Source organism: Erinaceus europaeus, chromosome 8 (assembly GCF_950295315.1).
Source record: "Erinaceus europaeus chromosome 8, mEriEur2.1, whole genome shotgun sequence".
Taxonomy (NCBI): domain Eukaryota; kingdom Metazoa; phylum Chordata; class Mammalia; order Eulipotyphla; family Erinaceidae; genus Erinaceus; species Erinaceus europaeus.
The window spans coordinates 32,701,021-32,718,440 of NC_080169.1; the positions used below are offsets into that span (position 1 = coordinate 32,701,021).

The 17,420-nt window shown below is 35.4% G+C and overlaps 1 long non-coding RNA gene across 1 annotated transcript in view; it reads left to right on the forward strand.

The window, feature by feature from the left end:
• Positions 1–692: 692 nt before the first annotated feature.
• Positions 693–17,420, forward strand: part of LOC132539772 (uncharacterized) — a 35,206-nt gene continuing 18,478 nt past the window's right edge. Inside the window, exon 1 of the long non-coding RNA XR_009551072.1 lies at positions 693–926. This is a non-coding gene — a long non-coding RNA (uncharacterized LOC132539772). The remainder of the gene's footprint in view (positions 927–17,420) is intronic.

The window sequence follows — 17,420 nt, forward strand, 5'->3', positions numbered from 1 at the left end:
ACATCATTTGTGTATGTATGTCCCAACAACTAATTTTTATGAGGTGTAATTCTTATAACATAAAAGTAAAAATTTTAAAAATGCACAGTTCCATGGCATTCAGTGTATCACAATGCTGTTAAACTATCAAATCTTTCAGGTTCAAAAATAATTTTTAGTTGCCCCAGCAGAAAATTCTGTACCGATTAAATAGTCACTTCCTATTCACTGACCCTTCACTTCCAAGGCAAATACTAATCTGCTTTATCTTTATGGAATTATCCACTATGGATATTTCATATAAAAGGTATCATAAAATGCAATCTTCAGGAAAGTGAACTGAGTTGGTAGGGTGTTTTTCAGATATCACAGGGAGATGAGAAATTATACACATATGTCAATAATTATACTGTAAACCACTACTTGATTCCCTCATAAGGTGACTTGGAAGAAAGAAAAATTATGGTAGTATGTATCAGAATATTTCTGATACATATGGATTGAACAATATTCCATTGTGTTATAAACTGTTCTTTTAAAATATGTTTCTCTTCACAAGAACTTTTTTTAAAAAAATGAGAAACAGGGAGAGTGATTGCCTGAGAGAAAGACAGAGCATTGTCTGTCCAGCTGTGGCTTTAGCAGTGCTGGATGCTGGGACTGAACCAGGGAAACTTTGAGCCTCAGGCATCAACATCTGGTATGCTACCATTGTGTTACATTCCTGGGCCTACACACCACGTTCTTCTGCTTCATTAATTAATTGATGAACAGTTGAGCTAATTTTTTTTAAATCTTTTTTGCTACTGCAAAAATTGCTATAATAAGCATTTAAATACAATAATGAGCTTGAATCCCTGTTGTCTTTTTTTTTCTAGAAATGGAATTGCTGGTTCATAAAAGGTTTAACTTTGTGAGGAATTGCCCAACTATTTTGTGCAGCAGAGGTACCCATTTCTCCCAGCATTTCTCCCAGCAGTGTATCAAGCTTTCAGTTTTTCCTTGTCTTTGTTAATACTTTTCTTCCATTTTCTTTCATTTTTTTTGTACTTGTACCTTGGTATCTTTTGACATGATTTTCTGAATGAATAATGATGTTGTTCTTATTTCATGTAATTTGAATATTTTTAAAACTTTCATGGAGATATGTCTATTCAGTTAGACTGTCTTGGTGCTGTGATTTTTGAGGGGTTCTTTATATATTCTAGATACTGGGTTGTCAGAAAAGTCATGACATTTTGCATAGAAAAATTTGCCACAACTTCTTCTGACAACCTAGTATTAAACTCTTACCAGATATATTTTTAAAAAATATTTCTTTACATTCTGTAGATTTTTTTAAAAAATTATATTTATTTATTTATTCCCTTTTGTTGTCCTTATTGTTTTATTGATGTAGTTATGATTGATGTTATTGTTGTTGGATAGGACAGAGAGAAATGGAGAGAGGAAGGGAAGACAGAGAGAGGGAGAAAAAGATAGATACCTGCAGACCTGCTTCACTGCCTGTGAAGCTACTCCCCTGCAGGTGGGAAGCTGGGGGCTCGAACCGGGATCCTTACAGCGGTCCTTGTGCTTTGCACCACCTGCGCTTAACCCACTGTGCTACTGTCCAACTCCCTCTGTAAGTTTTTTTTTTTACCATCCCAATGATGTCCTTTTATGCACACAAATATTAGTATGCATGAAGTATAATTTGTCTATTTTTTCTTTTGTTGCCTGTGTATTTGGTATCCAAGAATTACCCCAGTTTTATTTTAGCAATATTATATTATTTTCAGTATTGAAATATAATTTATATGCTGTAAAAGTCACCCTTTGGTGCACAGTTTATGATTTTAATAAATGTATACAATGATCTCAATAACTACTACAATCAAAGTGTAGCATAGTTCTCTCCATCATCTAAATATTCATCTGTATCCTTTACAATCATTTCCACTACTGAATCACTCTTTTTTTAGGGTGTTCTTAGAGAAATAGGTATATATATATATATATATATATATATATATATATATATATATATATATATATATATATATGTTAGATTTGTGATTAGCTATGCTTTCAGAAAAAATTGAAATCTGTAATGCTGCATTATTAAGTATGTTAACTGTGCTGTTCCATATATCATTAGAATTGTAATTAAAACTCTTGTAATTAAAACTTGGTACTCTTTGTCTAATAATGCTTCTTCCTCTCTTCCTAGCATTTAGAAATTATTCTCCTACATTTTATTCAACTATTTTATATTCCTTATTGAAATAATAAATTTTTTATTACATATATATATATATATTTTTTTTTTTTAACCAGAGAACTTCTTAGGTTTGGTTTATGGTAGTACCAGGGATTGGACCTGGGATCTGGTAGCCTCAAACATGAAAGTCTTTTGAATAACCACTATGATATTTCCCTAAACCTACATAGTATCATTTAGTTTTTATGCTTTTATATCTGTTTAATAATTATGTCTTTTTAAAATGTTTTTATTTATTTATTTTTAAAATTTTTTTATTTAAGAAAGGATTAATGAACAAAACCATAAGGTAGGAGGGGTACAACTCCACACAATTCCCACCACCCAATCTCCATAACCCACCCCCTCCCCTGATAGCTTTCCCATTCTCTATCCCTCTGGGAGCATGGACCCAGGGTCATTGAGGGTTGCAGAAGGTAGAAGGTCTGGCTTCTGTAATTGCTTCCCCGCTGAACATGGGCGTTGACTGGTCGGTCCGTACTCCTAGTCTGCCTCTCTCTTTCCCTAGTAGGGTGTGTCTCTGGGGAAGCTGAGCTCCAGGACACATTGGTGGGGTCTTCAATCCAGGGAAGCCTGGCCAGCATCCTGGTGGCATCTGGAACCTGGTGATTGAAAAGAGAGTTAACATATGAAGCCAAACAAATTGTTGAGTAATCATGGATCCAAAGCTTGGAATAGTGGAGAGGAAATGTTAGAGAGTTACTCACTGCAAACTCTAGTGTACTTCTGCTTTCAGGTATATATTTTGCAGTAGTTTATGGATAAGTGTGAATATAAGCTCTCTCTCACAGAAACTGGTGTATATCTAGGTTATGGGACTTTGTTAGAAAGTGAACTACCTGAGATGAAATTAGAGTGTAGTATAAAAGGAAAGGTCTCACCCGAGTAATGAAGCTGAAGGGTTGTCATTCCACACGTGAAGTCTCTGGACACAGTCTGAGGTGAAGCATGTTGAGGTGGCAATCATTGCATTGGTTAGGTTGTGATCGGCGGATGCAATATTATTTGGTATGGATTGGGAGACGCATACGGGAAAGTGGGCCCTATCCAAGGGTTCCAGGACTGGGGGAAGTAGGGGCTCTATAGTGGAGATGTGAGGTTCCTGCTGTCTTAGGGTTCAAAAAGACAATCGATAGTTAATGTTATCATCACATTATTTGTTAATTGGGTTAACTTTGAAAAGTCCTTTTGTTATGGTTTGCTGTACAGTATCCAGTATCTTGTATATAGCTGTGCTATTGGATGCTTCTAATCTACTTTGTCTAGGCTTTTGAGAGAGTCCGCATATCAAATACACAGCCTATTAAAAAGATTCAGTTTGTGTTTTGAGTTAAATGTTTTTTTAAATATTTATTTTATTCCCTTTTGTTGCCCTTGTTGTTTTATTGTTGTAGTTATTGATGTTGTTGTTGTTGGATAGGACAGAGAGAAATGGAGAGAGGAGAGGAAGACAAAGGGGGAGAGAAAGGCAGACATCTGCAGACCTGCTTCACCGCCTGTGATGTGACTCTCCTGCAGGTGGGGATCTGGGGGCTCGAACCGGGATCCTTATGCTGGTCCTTGTGCTTTGCGCCGCCTGCACTTAATCTGCTGCACTACTGCTGGACTCCCAAGAATTATGTCTTAAAGGTTTATCCGTATTACCACAAATGGAAGACTTTCCATCCTGTTTAAAGGCTAAATCTTATTTTGTTGAAATTATATATAACAGTTTATTATTTTCTTGATGGAAATTTAGGATGCTTCTATTTCTGTGCATAATGCTGCAGTGAAAATGGAAGTACAGTTATGACATGATTGACATTGATCTCATTCCCTTTCATTACATAGTCACCATACATTTTGACAAATATATCATTAGTTGATTGCACAAAACTAGATGAGGTAGTTTACTACACACCTCTGTGATAGAGCCTATTGGAAACACCATGAAATAATATTTAATCTGTCATTGACTGAAGTATTCCTAAACAGCACATGACTATAACTAGAAATGATTCTGCTGGGTCTATGGGATTTTTATTTTTAATTTTATTAGATACTCCACACTAATTTCCCTGATAGCTTCACCAATTTATATGATCATGCCAAGAGTATCTTAAAGTCCCCTTTTCCCCACAGCCTTACCTTCTTTTGTTGTTTCCTTTGATAATAGTCAGTGTAAAGGCTTGAGTTGATGTGTTATTGTCATTCTGTTTTTTAAATAATCTTTATTTTATTTTACTTATTTATCATTGAATAGAGGCAGAGAAACTGAATGGGGGTGGGGGAGATAGGGAGAGAGACAGACACTTGCAGCTCTATGTCACCATTTGTGGAGCTTCCCTCCTGCAGGTAGATATCAGGGGCTTGAATATGGGTCCTTGCACACTGTAATGTGCTCACTTAACCAGGTACGCCATTGCCTGGCCCCGTTACTTTGTTTTACATTTTTCTGGTTGATTAGTGGTGTTAAATATTTATTCATATATTTATTGACCATTTATGTCTTCATTATTTTTTTTCAATTTAATAGTCCATTTTCAAATAGTTTCTTATGGATTTATGCTTTTTAAAGAATTTATTTATTTATTTATTCATGAGACAGATAGGAGGAGAGAAAGAACCAGACGTCATTCTGATACATGTGCTGCTGGGGATTGAACTCAGGACCTCATGAGTTCATGAGAATCCAATGCTTTATCCACTGTGCCACCTCCCGGACCACTGGATTTATGTTTTTTGATTGTCTGTTTGTTTGTTTGTTTTCTATGAAGTTGTGTGAGTTCCTCTTATATTGTAAATATTGATATTTTATCAGATATATGATTTGTAATTACTTTATCTGTTCTATAGATTGCCATTTCATTTTTTTCTCTCCTTTGTTGTGGAGAGCTTTTAACTTTGATATATCCCTACTTGTCTACTTTTTTTCCCCTGTGCTTTTAGTGTCATGTCAAAAAATTATCACCAAGACCAATGTCATAAAGCTTTCCCCTGTTTTCTCCTAAGAGTTTAATGCTTCCAGTCTTATATTTAAGACTTTAATCCATTTTGATTTATTTTCTTTTTGTATGGTGCCAAATAAGGGTACAGGTTCATTCCTTTGCATGTATATATCCAATTTTCCCAACACTTGAAAACAAAACAGAACATTAAAAAGGAACAATAAACCTGAATAACACTATAAAACCAAGTGGACTTAATGGACATGTACAAGACATACCATGAAGTAACAGTAGATAACACATACTTAAGTGCTCACACAGTGCTCTCTCTGATAGTTCATGCAAATTTAAGAAGACTAAAACCAAATCAAGTATATTTTCAGATTACAGTTACAAGACGATAGAAGTCAATCACAGAAGGAAGACTGACTGAACAATAATACTTCTGAACAACCAGTGTCAAAGTCAATAATACTTCTGAACAACCAGTGTCAAAGTCAAAAAAGACATAGGGACTGGGATGATGGTTATGTAAAAGACTTTCATACTTGAGAATCCAAGGTCACAGTTTCAATTCCCAGTGCCACTATAAGCCAGAGCTGAGCAATGCTCTGGTATAAAATAATCTTTATTTAAAAAAGGAAAAATAACACACCAAACCTTATCAGATGTAACAAACCAGCAGTAAAGGGAGGAAATTATGCTAACAAATACCCACAATAAAAATGAAGATGAGTCTCCAGCCAGTGAGATAGCTCACATTGGAGGGTACCTGCTTTGTCATGTGACCTAGGCTTGGGCCCATCCCTGACAGTACTGGTCGAAGCTAATTTTCTGTGAGCCTTCTTTTTATCTCTGTATATCTAAAAACGTCAATCAGGAACAATGAAAAACCCTAGCAATGACTGAAAAACAATAACAACAAAAAAAAAAACCTAAGCTAAAGTAACCAAGTAAAAAAGAAAGAACTGAAATAAAATTATGAATACATTTAGAGACATTATGGCTGTTACCATACAAAGCGTCATAAAGCTGCTACTGCTGCTGCTGCTGCTACTCCTACTACTACACATACACACACAATGCCAAAAGGTCTGATAATTTAAAAGAAAACAATATATTCCTAGAAACATAAAATATACTGAAATTTAAAAATAAAAAAGAACAGAGATATTAGTAAGGAGAATGAAAATGAAAATGTCCAACAAGGTAATAGGAGACACAATATATATTCATACTAATCCTTCTCAAACTCTTTCAGAAAATCAAAGTGGGAACATTTTCTAGTTATTTTTTTTAAGACTGTCACTACCTGGATGCCAAAACCAGACGAGCATACTGGAAGAAAATAAAATTATGATTAAATATCTTTAATGAAGATGCAACAGTACTTAAAACACTAACAAACCAAATTCAATAACACATTTAAAAGTTCATGATTTACTTTTGGACCTAAGGGATAGTTCACCATATTCAAATCACCAAATGCACCACATTAACAAAATGAAAATAAGAAATAGGATGACTTGTAGTCCGGGAGAAGGCACAATGGCATAGAGCATTGGTTATCAACCATGAGGTCCCGAGTTCAATCCCTGGTAGCACATGTTCCAAAGTGATATCTGGTTCTTTCTCTCTTACCGCCTCTATCTTTCTCATTAAGAAATACAATTTTAAAAAAAGAAATAGCATGACCATTTCAATAGCTAAAGCACATATATTTTACAGCAATTCCACATCACTTAAAATAAAAACTCTCAACAAAGTAGATATGAGGTCATATATAAGAAGCATACAACTAACATCATACTCAATAATAAAAACCTTAAGTTTTTCCTGTAAGTCACGGTCAAGATATACATGTCCGTTTACCCTGCTCTATTAAAATATTTTATTTATTTATTTATTTATTTATTTATTTATTTAGGATAGAAACAGAAATTGAGAAGAAAGATGGAGATAGAAAGGGAGAAGAAGGGGGCAGGTAGTAGCACACATGGTTGAGCACAAGTCACAATGTTCAAGGGCCTGGGTTCGGGCCCCCAGTCTCCACCTGCAGGGGGAAAGTTTTGCTAGTGGTGAAGCAGTGCTACAGATGTCTCCCAGTCTGTCTTCCTCTCTAACTCCTCCCTCTCCTCTCTTGATTTATGGCTGCTTATATCCAATAAATAAAGATTTAAAATAAAAGGGGAGAAAGAGAGACACATAAAGCACTGCTTCACTACGTGTGAAGCTTCTCTCATGCCTGTGGAGACTGGGAGCTCATACATTATAGCATGTGCACTGGCCAGTGTGCCACCACCTTGCTCCCTCCTTACTCTTTTTTTATCACAGTTTTGGAAGTCTTACTAGAAGAAAAGCAAATAAAAAAATCCAAGTTGGATAGAAAGTAAAATTTAGAAGCTTTATAATTTTTCTTTAGATTTGGACATAATTAGTATGGCTGCCAGTTAAGATAGACTATTTTTAATAATTTATACACACCAAACTACTTGTCAGCTAGTAATTGGCATAAAGAAACAAGTATCTAGGAGTTGAACTTCTAGGAGTTGAACTTAGAATGGCTACTACAATGATTTTTCCCTCCCAAAAGTTGTGAATAGACTTTCCTATAAAGAGTAGGATCTGGATGTGTACTAACTGCAGGTGGCAAAGATGACTAAATTTGTTAGCTTCTTCCTGGTTATAGTTAAGTTGGAAGTGAATAGAATCATGCTGAATGTAAAGCCTGAAGAATAGTTTCTTTGAGGGAAGAATAGTTTCTTTGAAGGAGAATAGTTTTATGTGGGAAATTATTTTCTCTTTTTGTCTCCTGTATTCCTAGGAGTCTAGCCAGTACCACCTCTGTGTATTTTATTATATATATCTTAGTGTCTAGCATGGTGACATAAGCTTGTTGTTATTTGATAAATTCTCTATCATGATAGTTTTTAGTTATCATTTTAGGGTGATTTTATGAAGAGTATTCAGTACTGTGAATTCACTGTAAGATATGCATTGATTCTGGATTTCTCTTAGTAGAAGCCTTGAATGAACCACATTTGTTTAATAATTCAGCAAAACACAGGAAAGAATAATACATAAAGAGCAACTAATCTATAAACATTATTTTATGGAGGAGGAATTAAAGACTAAGGATGGTTGTCTTATTCAATATAAAGAATATAGGTAGCTTCAGGGCTGAGGAGACAGTATAATGCCTATACAAAAGGCTTTCATGCCTGAAGCTCCATGGTTCCAGGTTCAATCTCCAGTACCACCAAAAATTGAGCATTGTTCTTGTGTTTTATCTCTGTGTCTTTCTGTCTGTGTGTCTCTCCTTTAAACAAAACACATATAATATTCTTAAAAATATCTTGAATAAAAAGAATATAGTTAGCTTCAGATCTAGAAGATAAAACAAGTCTCCTGATCTTAAGCAGAGTGATATTTCTACTATATTAAGACAATGTATTTCTTTTGCTGTAGCTAAAAAGATAATTTATAGTTTTTATTCAAACTTGCATTTTAAACTTAAACTTTAGGATTTTAATGTAATACCAATAATACTGGGGATAATTTGATGTATTGACTCTCAGTTTAGATATTTGTATAGAGTAGGTGGGTTCATCTCAGTTTTATAAGGTATTTATTGACTAGTAATAAAACCCAGAGCTGAGAGAATACAACTTAATTAAATCTGCATGAGTATCCAGTTTCAATTTTAGCTGACAAAGGAATCTGACAGCATTTAAGTGAATATACTTCAGGGTGTGTGCTAATATTAATTTTGGGAAATAAAAAAGTAGAGACTTAACCTCCCTGGTGAAATGATCAGTGCCAAAAGTAAGTCTCCTTTTATAGTGATCCATGTATTGATTTGTGTAGAGGTTCAGGGAAAAGTGGGGATTTCATAATACATAGTATTATGTGTATTCAGACATTATTGATTTTCATTGGCAGAGATAAATTGATGTAGTATAAAATGAAAATCCTATACATCTCAAAGTAGGCTTGATGTAAAATGCAGCTATCACAACAAACCTCAAAAGACATTTTTGTTCATTTGGTTAATTTTGTGGCCAAATGTTTTATTTCATAATTCTGGAAGTCAACCAATTCCCCATTCCCTTACTACATTTCAACACTGAATAAATACAGTGCTGGACTTGGACCTCTGAAAACGACCTGCTATCACTCATACAAGCAAAGCTATGGATTCTGAATTGATTTGGTCCTCCTTCTGAATTGTGGTAGGGGAAACAAATGTACACAGTGACTTATGTCTGTTTCTTCAGGTGACTTTCGCCTTGTTTGACTTGATTTGTGCTGAGGGGACCACAGAGAAACCTTCATTTGCTTCCCAGCAACCAAAGGTCAAGCTATTTTCATGCTTCTCTGTCTTACTTTCCTTCCTTCTGGGACCAATTCTGTTCATTCAGGTCTTATATTATTGTCACACCTCCTTTTTGCCTTAACTATTTTCACTTTGTGATTGATTGCAGATCCTCTTTTGAATAAAGCATAAAAGCTATTTAGCTATTTTATAAAAGGAGAGTTCTTATGTAGAAATTTATTTTTGCTCCTGGTCCCAGCCAAACTATCCCAGCTGAATTATTTGCTTTTCTTCAAGTGCAAGAGACACTCTCACCTATTTTCACTAAACTTAAAATATTTTATTTCAATGAGAGAGAGAGAGAGAGAGAGATACAGTGGAAGATGCAGAGAGAAAGACCAGAGCACTTCACAGCTCTGAACTATCCCTACATTCTTGAGGGATAGTTCTTCAGGGATTGTAGAATAAACATAAAATTTGTTGTAATCATTAGAATTAGAGATAACAAGTCTGATACAGAGTGGTTTACATACTATGAGAGGGTGGTGGTAGATAGCATAATGGTTATGCAAGGAGACTCTCATGCCTGAGGATCCAAAGTCCCAGGTCCAATTCTTCTTCTAGCATTTGCCCTTCTTCCGTAGCCAGTTAACAGCGTCAGGTTGAGCCTGATGTAAAGTTTCGAGACCTCCTTTGAATCTGGAGAGGTGGCAGTCGTTGACTATGTGGGTCATAGTCTGTCTGTGGCCGCAGGGGCAGTTCGGGTCGTCTCTGGCTCCCCAGCGGTGGAACATAGCGGCGCACCGGCCATGGCCTATTCGATAGCGATTGAGGAGGGCCCAATCATAACATGCTAGGTCAAAGCCGGGTTGACGCTTGCAGGGGTCTGTGATGAGGTGTTTGTTCTTTACCTCAGCTGACTGCCAACTCTGTTTCCAAGAGTCTGGGACAGAGAAGTTCAGTGTAGGCGTAGGAGAACAGATTGGATGATGAGACGTCAAGCGTTGGACAGGGTGGGCGAAGATAGGTCCAATCTCCTGCACCATCATAAACCAGAGCTGAGAAAAAAAAAAAAGACATAACTAGGAGAGAGATTATTCAAATGCATACTCCTCTAAGATATTTACACTTGATAGCTGTTTTGATGTATGTGCGTATGCTCAATGAAAAGAGAAAGGATGAGGTCTGTACAATACTTGGTGAAATCCCATCTGGGGACTTAAACCTGTGTCCACCACCTCTGGACTCCTCTTTCACCACTAACAATGTTTGAAGTAATTCACTTGATCAGGGATTCATGCCAGAAACCTTGGAACCCAGGAAAAGGGAAAATATATATATTTTTGGAAATGACTTGTTGATATGATTAATCATTTTAAAAATCAAAGATAGTATACATGCAGAGAGATTTTAAGAAACCTGTCTCATGAATTTTAACACACTATGAAATCATGTTGACAAGAAGAAAGGTACTACTACAATAAAAATGAGTTGTGAAGGATATGAGAGAAAGATGGCTTGCCAAAAATATATTAGTATCTATGAAAGAGATGTGGAGGTGGGGGATGAGAGGACAAGAGAGCAAGTAAGAGATTGGCTACATATGCAAGAATAAAATAACATTAGTCTTGCTTTCAGAAAAAAAAAATTACGTGTAGAACAGTGTCCAAAGAGTTTCAGGAAAAGACTTCAATCTTACTCCTTTCCTTCTCTGACTTTCTACTTCCCATTTTTGGCTTGTTAATTTTATTTCTAAGTACTTTGATATTGAAAATGAGTTATCCTGTTACTGGAAGAATGTGTTCACATATATATGAATATAATGTTTTATTTATATGTTCACATATATATGAATATAATGTTTTATTTATATGTATATGCATATGGAACTTTTAGATGATTTTTGATGCATACATATCAGACTCACAGAATTTCCCAAAACCTCACTGGAAGTGGTGTATTAAAATCTTAGATACAGAAAACTAGGAACAAATCTTTGAGTATCTATGACAACTAAACTAAGACTTAATAATAACAGTAGTAATAGTAATTATATGGATGTCATGATGATATAGTCTTCAGTCTTTCCTATTTGTAAAAATTTTATTAGTGACTTAATATTGATTTACAAAAATTATAAGATAGGTGTATAATTCTACACCATTCCTACCACCAGAGTTCTATATCCTCATTCCCTCCATTGGAAGCTACAGTAATTCTACCAAAGTTACAGATATGTATTAAGTATTATTCTATAACCATCTGTCTACATTTGTGTATATCTGCCTGTTTTAATAGTGCCTTCTTTTCCTTTCTAAGTCACACCTATATCTATTTATACTTCTGAATATCTTTCCTTTTTTCTTCTTTTCTCTCTTGGTCCTGGTGGAGTTGGAGTTCAGAGCTCTCTGGCCATCTTCCCTTATCATTTTTCCCCCTCTGGAAGTATGAACCAATTTTGTTTTGGGGGGAGGTGTGTGTGCAGAAGGTGGGATTTCTGGCTTCTGTAATTGCTTCTCTGATGGACATGAGTGCTGACAGATTGATCCATATTACTCCAGCCTATTTCTGTCTTTCTCTAGTGGGGTAGGACTCTGGAGAGGTGAGGTTCTAGAACACATTGGTGAGGTCATCTGCCCAGGAAAGTCAGAATGGGATCATGATAGTGTCTGCAACGTAGTGTCTAAGGCTTTGATGCCTTTTTGTATGTCTCAGCTATCATAGTAGTTTTTGCTGCCATTGAACGATGTTTGGATCTTCATAGATACTAAATGAAGATAGTCCTAAAATATCCTTCCTATATAACCTGGGCAACCAGAATTATAACACATGAATTCCCAGTGGTGCATATGTAGGTAATTTTTAATCTGCATTTGGATTGAAACTTACTCTAAATTTTTTTCTTGTAAAAAACAGGAAAGGTTCAAGGACCAGCATAAGGATCCCAGTTCGAGCCCTTGACTCCCCACCTGTAGGGGAGTCGCTTCACAAGTGGTGAAGCAGGTCTGCCGGTGTCTATTTTTCTCTCCCCCCTCTGTCTTCCCCTCCTCTCTCCATTTCTCTCTATCCTATCTAACAATGACAATGTCAATAACAACAGAACTAATAACTACAACAATAAAAAAAAAAGCAAGGGCAACAAAAGGGAATAAATATAAATTAATATATTTTTAAAAAACTAGCAAAGGGAACTTCCAGGAGGTGTGGCCATGGAGGGAACAGAACAAATCTCCCCCAAAACAAGTATCTGCAACTACTAATAATTGAATATGTTAAATCAAGAGACTTTTTACTCTACCTTTTGAGAGAAATTAATGTCACTTCAACAAACAGGCTGTCTCAATGGTTTACAGTGATTTTGTTGAACCACTAGAAGTGTGAAAGAAATGGATCTTTAGCTATTCCTAGATAATTTCTTCATAGTCTTCTGGTCTCTTTTTTATAAAGTTGGTCAAAGCTGCATCATACCAGGCTTTCACCATTTTGTCTTCAGCACTGAGATGAAAAAGAAAAACTGTTGCTGACGTGGCTTGGAAGGAAACACAAAACTGTAAAAATCCCTTTAGTAAATAAGGTCATTGGCCAGCAGTCAGTCAACAAGTATTCATTGTGAAATTTAATGTAACCCTAACTCCCTCTGCTATCTCCTTTTAGGCTGGCTGCTGTGTTGTAGCTGGGAAAGTGTAGAAAGTAAACACAGAAACAGCCCAGTGACATGGGAATTTGGTAAAGTGACCTTTCATTTCTAGAAGTCTACTTGAAAAATAACACTAGTATCAAAATCCAAACGTATTAGGTGGGGTGAACCCAGTCTCTGGATATTTGTCAATGTAAACTCAAAAACCCCAAGTTTTCTGTCCAAGTGCAAAGTGATTGGCAGCTCACCGAGATGACTAGGATGGAAATAGCAGGCATGTGGATCAGGGCTGAGGTGAGCGAACACAAATGTGGGACTCTCTGGAGAAAGAATGTGAAGAGGAAAAATGATTTTTGGCATTTAAGAAAGTTCCTGGATTCAGCATATATCACACTGAATAAAAAATAATAGGCAGTTGGCAGTAGAAAGGAAATTTAAAGACTCATTAGTTGAGATAAATCTGATTCCTCTTGAAAGATATTCTGTCTCAGGTTGTAGACTTGAGTCATTTTGTATGTCAAGCAGCAGCCTATTTAATTATAAATCAGACTATAGATGTATCTGAATAGTAGCACAAGGAAAAATAAAACAATGGTCAAAAAGTTTCAGAACAGTATAAGAGTATATAAGATAGGGTAATAAATTGCTAATGTATGATTGTGACATTTTACAAACGTGACAGACTGTTTCACTGATTGATGTATAGTTTATCTGAGTGAGTATACTCACTAGTTAATTATTTACCATCAGGTCCAAAATGTAACTAAAAATAGGTACAAACAGGCCTTTATTACCATAGAAGTTCAGAAGTTAACTTTGAATACTGAATATGTAACAAATACTATAAATAAGTAATATAGTCAAATGGGACCATCTTATTATCTGAAATCTGAATTATATGGTCCATAATCCATAATGAAATGCATTTTACATGAGGAAATTATGATCAGCAAAGACTTTACATAGTAAAGATTTGGGTAGAGAAACATATAATTAAGATGTTGAGGAAAAGTTGAAGGGAAAGAATGACTGAGAAAGAAAGAAAGAAAAAATTGAAAAGAAGAAAATGGTTAGGAGCCACCTGGTGGCACACCCACTTGAGGTCACACGTGACCATGGCTTCATGAGTGGTATAGTTTTGCTGCAGGCCTCTGTCTTTTTTCCCTCCCTGTCTATCTCTCATTTTCCTCTGAATTTCTCTCTGTCCTGTCACAATAAAATAAAAGGGCAGGGGGAGAGGGGTGGAGGAACAAAAAGTCCACTGGGAATAGTGGATTCATTGTGTAGGTGCCTAGCCTGGTAGGAAGTAAGTAAATAAAGATAATTATGAAGGTAATAATATTATAGGATTACTGATATTGATTTGAAAAGTTACTTGGTTATATTTATGAGAGAGAAAAAGGCACTAAAGCACTGTTCAGCCTTGGCATACACTGATGCCAAGAATCAAACCTGGGACATGAAACTTGTAAGTCCAGTACTCAAATATTTCCCAGTCCTGCTAATATATATGTTATTCACACTAGTATATACAATATATATTATTTTGGGAACCAGTATGTTGTGATCTAGACAGTTTTGAGATATTTTATCTCATTTTCCTTGTTGGTAGTCATAAAGATTCTCAAGCTGTATGTATGCTATAGAGCTAGGAAATACAAGGAAAATGAGATGTTATTTGGCCAATGATACAGACATAAAGGGAGACAATAAGTGCTACCACTGAGAGTGTCTGTAGTGGCAGTTGGTGTTCTGGCCAAAAAGCTGATACAGAGGATCTGTATAACAGTTTGGAGAAAAAGCATACTTTCTGTAAACCAAATAAGGATGGACATATAAAATAAAACAATATGATTCATTTTTGAACAGGATTCTTCAGTGAATGTTTTGCTATCATTCAGTCAACATGCTCAAACAATGAACATGCTTCCGTAGGTTTGATGAGAGTTTGTTGCATTTTTCTAGGACTGGTGAGATCTTTTTAGTTTGTTTGTATTTATTTATTTATTTGCCTCTAGTATTATCATGGGGACTCAATGATGGCACAATGAATCCATTGCTCCCAGTGACCACCACCCCCCTTTCTTTTTCATTTTATTTGAGAGGTCGGAGAGAGAAATTGAGAAGGGAAGGGGAGATACAGAGGGAGAGAGAAGACCTGCTTGTGAAGTGTCCCCGCTGCAGAAACCAGGTTCCTTCAGTGGGTCTTAGTGGGTCTTCAGTGGGTCCTTAAGTGTACTATGTGCACTTAAACTGGTGTGCCACTGCCAGGCCCCCAGATCCTTTATTCTTTTAGACAACAAGCTAGATTTGAAAGTAATTAATAGAGTAATATTATTATCACTGCTTCCATGATTATTATTAGATCTAGTTTTGATTTTTTTCTTGTTTAAAAATTTACTATCTACAAATTTTACTTTCAAATTTCAACACAATTCTTGGCCATATCTTACACCACACTAATGGGTAGGATACTCATTTTTAGAACCATTATTAATAGTAAAAGAATTCTTGAAAAAGTAAGATATGTGTGGTCTGGGAGGTGGCATAGTAGATAAGCTATTGGACTCACAAACATGAGTTCCTGAGTTCTATCCTAGTCATCACATTTGTCAAAATAATGCTCTAGTTCTTTCTCTTTCATATAAATATGTTTTACAAAAAAAAAAAAAATCAAGAGATAAAAATAGGCAAAGCACTTGAATAGACAATTTACCAGGAAAATATGTTCACAATTAGTTGTTGTTTAGAAATTGTATTTTTAGCAACTCAACCTGATATATTCCCTCTCCCCAAATACAAAAATAATGTGCTCAAGGTTATGTAGTGCAGCATTACTTGTAGAAGGGTTGAAGAAACTATAGTACTTTCACACAATGATGAGCTTGTGCTCCCTCTTCCCCAATTTTTATGCTAAATTCAAATATCCAGAGCTAAAGTTATTAGGACGTGGGATATTTGGGAGTTTCTAAAGGTAGAATATTCATGAAAGGGTTTTGTGCCCTGAGTGTTCTCTCACCATGGAAAGACACTATACATAGAATGATTCAGCATAGACCTTTATCTTGGATTCCCAGTCTCCAAAACTTTGAAAAATAAAGTTCTGTTTATTTTTGTTGTTTACAAAGAAATTTATCTATGGCAATTTAATAGCAGTCTAGACAGAATAAGAAAATTCAGTCAATTTTAGACATGTATCAACAACTGTAGTTACTGTAAACCATTAATCCCCCAATAAAATAAAATAAAAAATTGTGGGGCCGAGGTGTGGTGTACCTGGCCGAGCACTCATGTTACAATGTACAAGGATCCAGGTTCTAGCCCCCGGTCCCTGCCTGCAGGGGGAATGCTTTGCATATGGTGAAGGAGTGCTGCAGGTGTCTCTTTCTCTCCCTCTCTATCACCCCTTCTCCTCTCAATTTCTGATGGTCTCTATGCAACAAATAAAGATAAGAAAACTAAAAAATAAAAAATGCATTGTAAATTTATTCCAACTGGTTAGTAATATGCCACTGAATAAACTAGAGGGTCATTTCATCCATTTGTTTTTAAATTAAAAATGTTTAAATGTAAATAAAAATGATTTTTAGACACTAAAAAAAAAGAAAATTCACAATCACCTTATACTTTCTTTTCTTAAAAACATGTATGTAGTCAGAAGAAATCACTTATTATGAAATGTTATAGTGCACAAGGACCTGGGTTCGAGCCCCTGGTCTCCACCTGCATGGGGAAAACTTCACGAGCAGTGAAGCAGTGCTGCAGGTGTCTCTCTGTCTCTCTCCCTCTCTGTCTCCCCTGAACACCTTGATTTCTGGCTGTCTCTATCCAAAAAATAAATAAAGATAATAAAAAAAATTTAAAAAGATTCCCCCCCCCCACAAAAAAAAGAAAAGTTGCTAGAAATCCAGTGGGTAAGTATGGCAAGTAAAATGAACTTTTGCATCATGTTAATAAAAATAAAATTAATTCAGCAAAGAAATGGGAAAAATCCTAAAATTAGAACTAGCAACGAATCAATAAATCACAAATCAAGGAAAAACATTAACAATTCACAAAAAATAATTGTTAATTATAGTAGGAAATAAGTTATAAATTTATAAACAATAATTGTTAAATAGTAATTTGATCATGCAGTCTCAGTGGTATATATTCTTGAAGTTAAAAAAAAAGTTGAAGATACAATGAGCTTTATTTTCCAACTTATTATTGGTGATGACTTGGCATAGAAATTTCAACATCTTTTGGAATTGAGTAAGTGTATTAATATATATTGATAACTATTGAGAAGCTAGGATT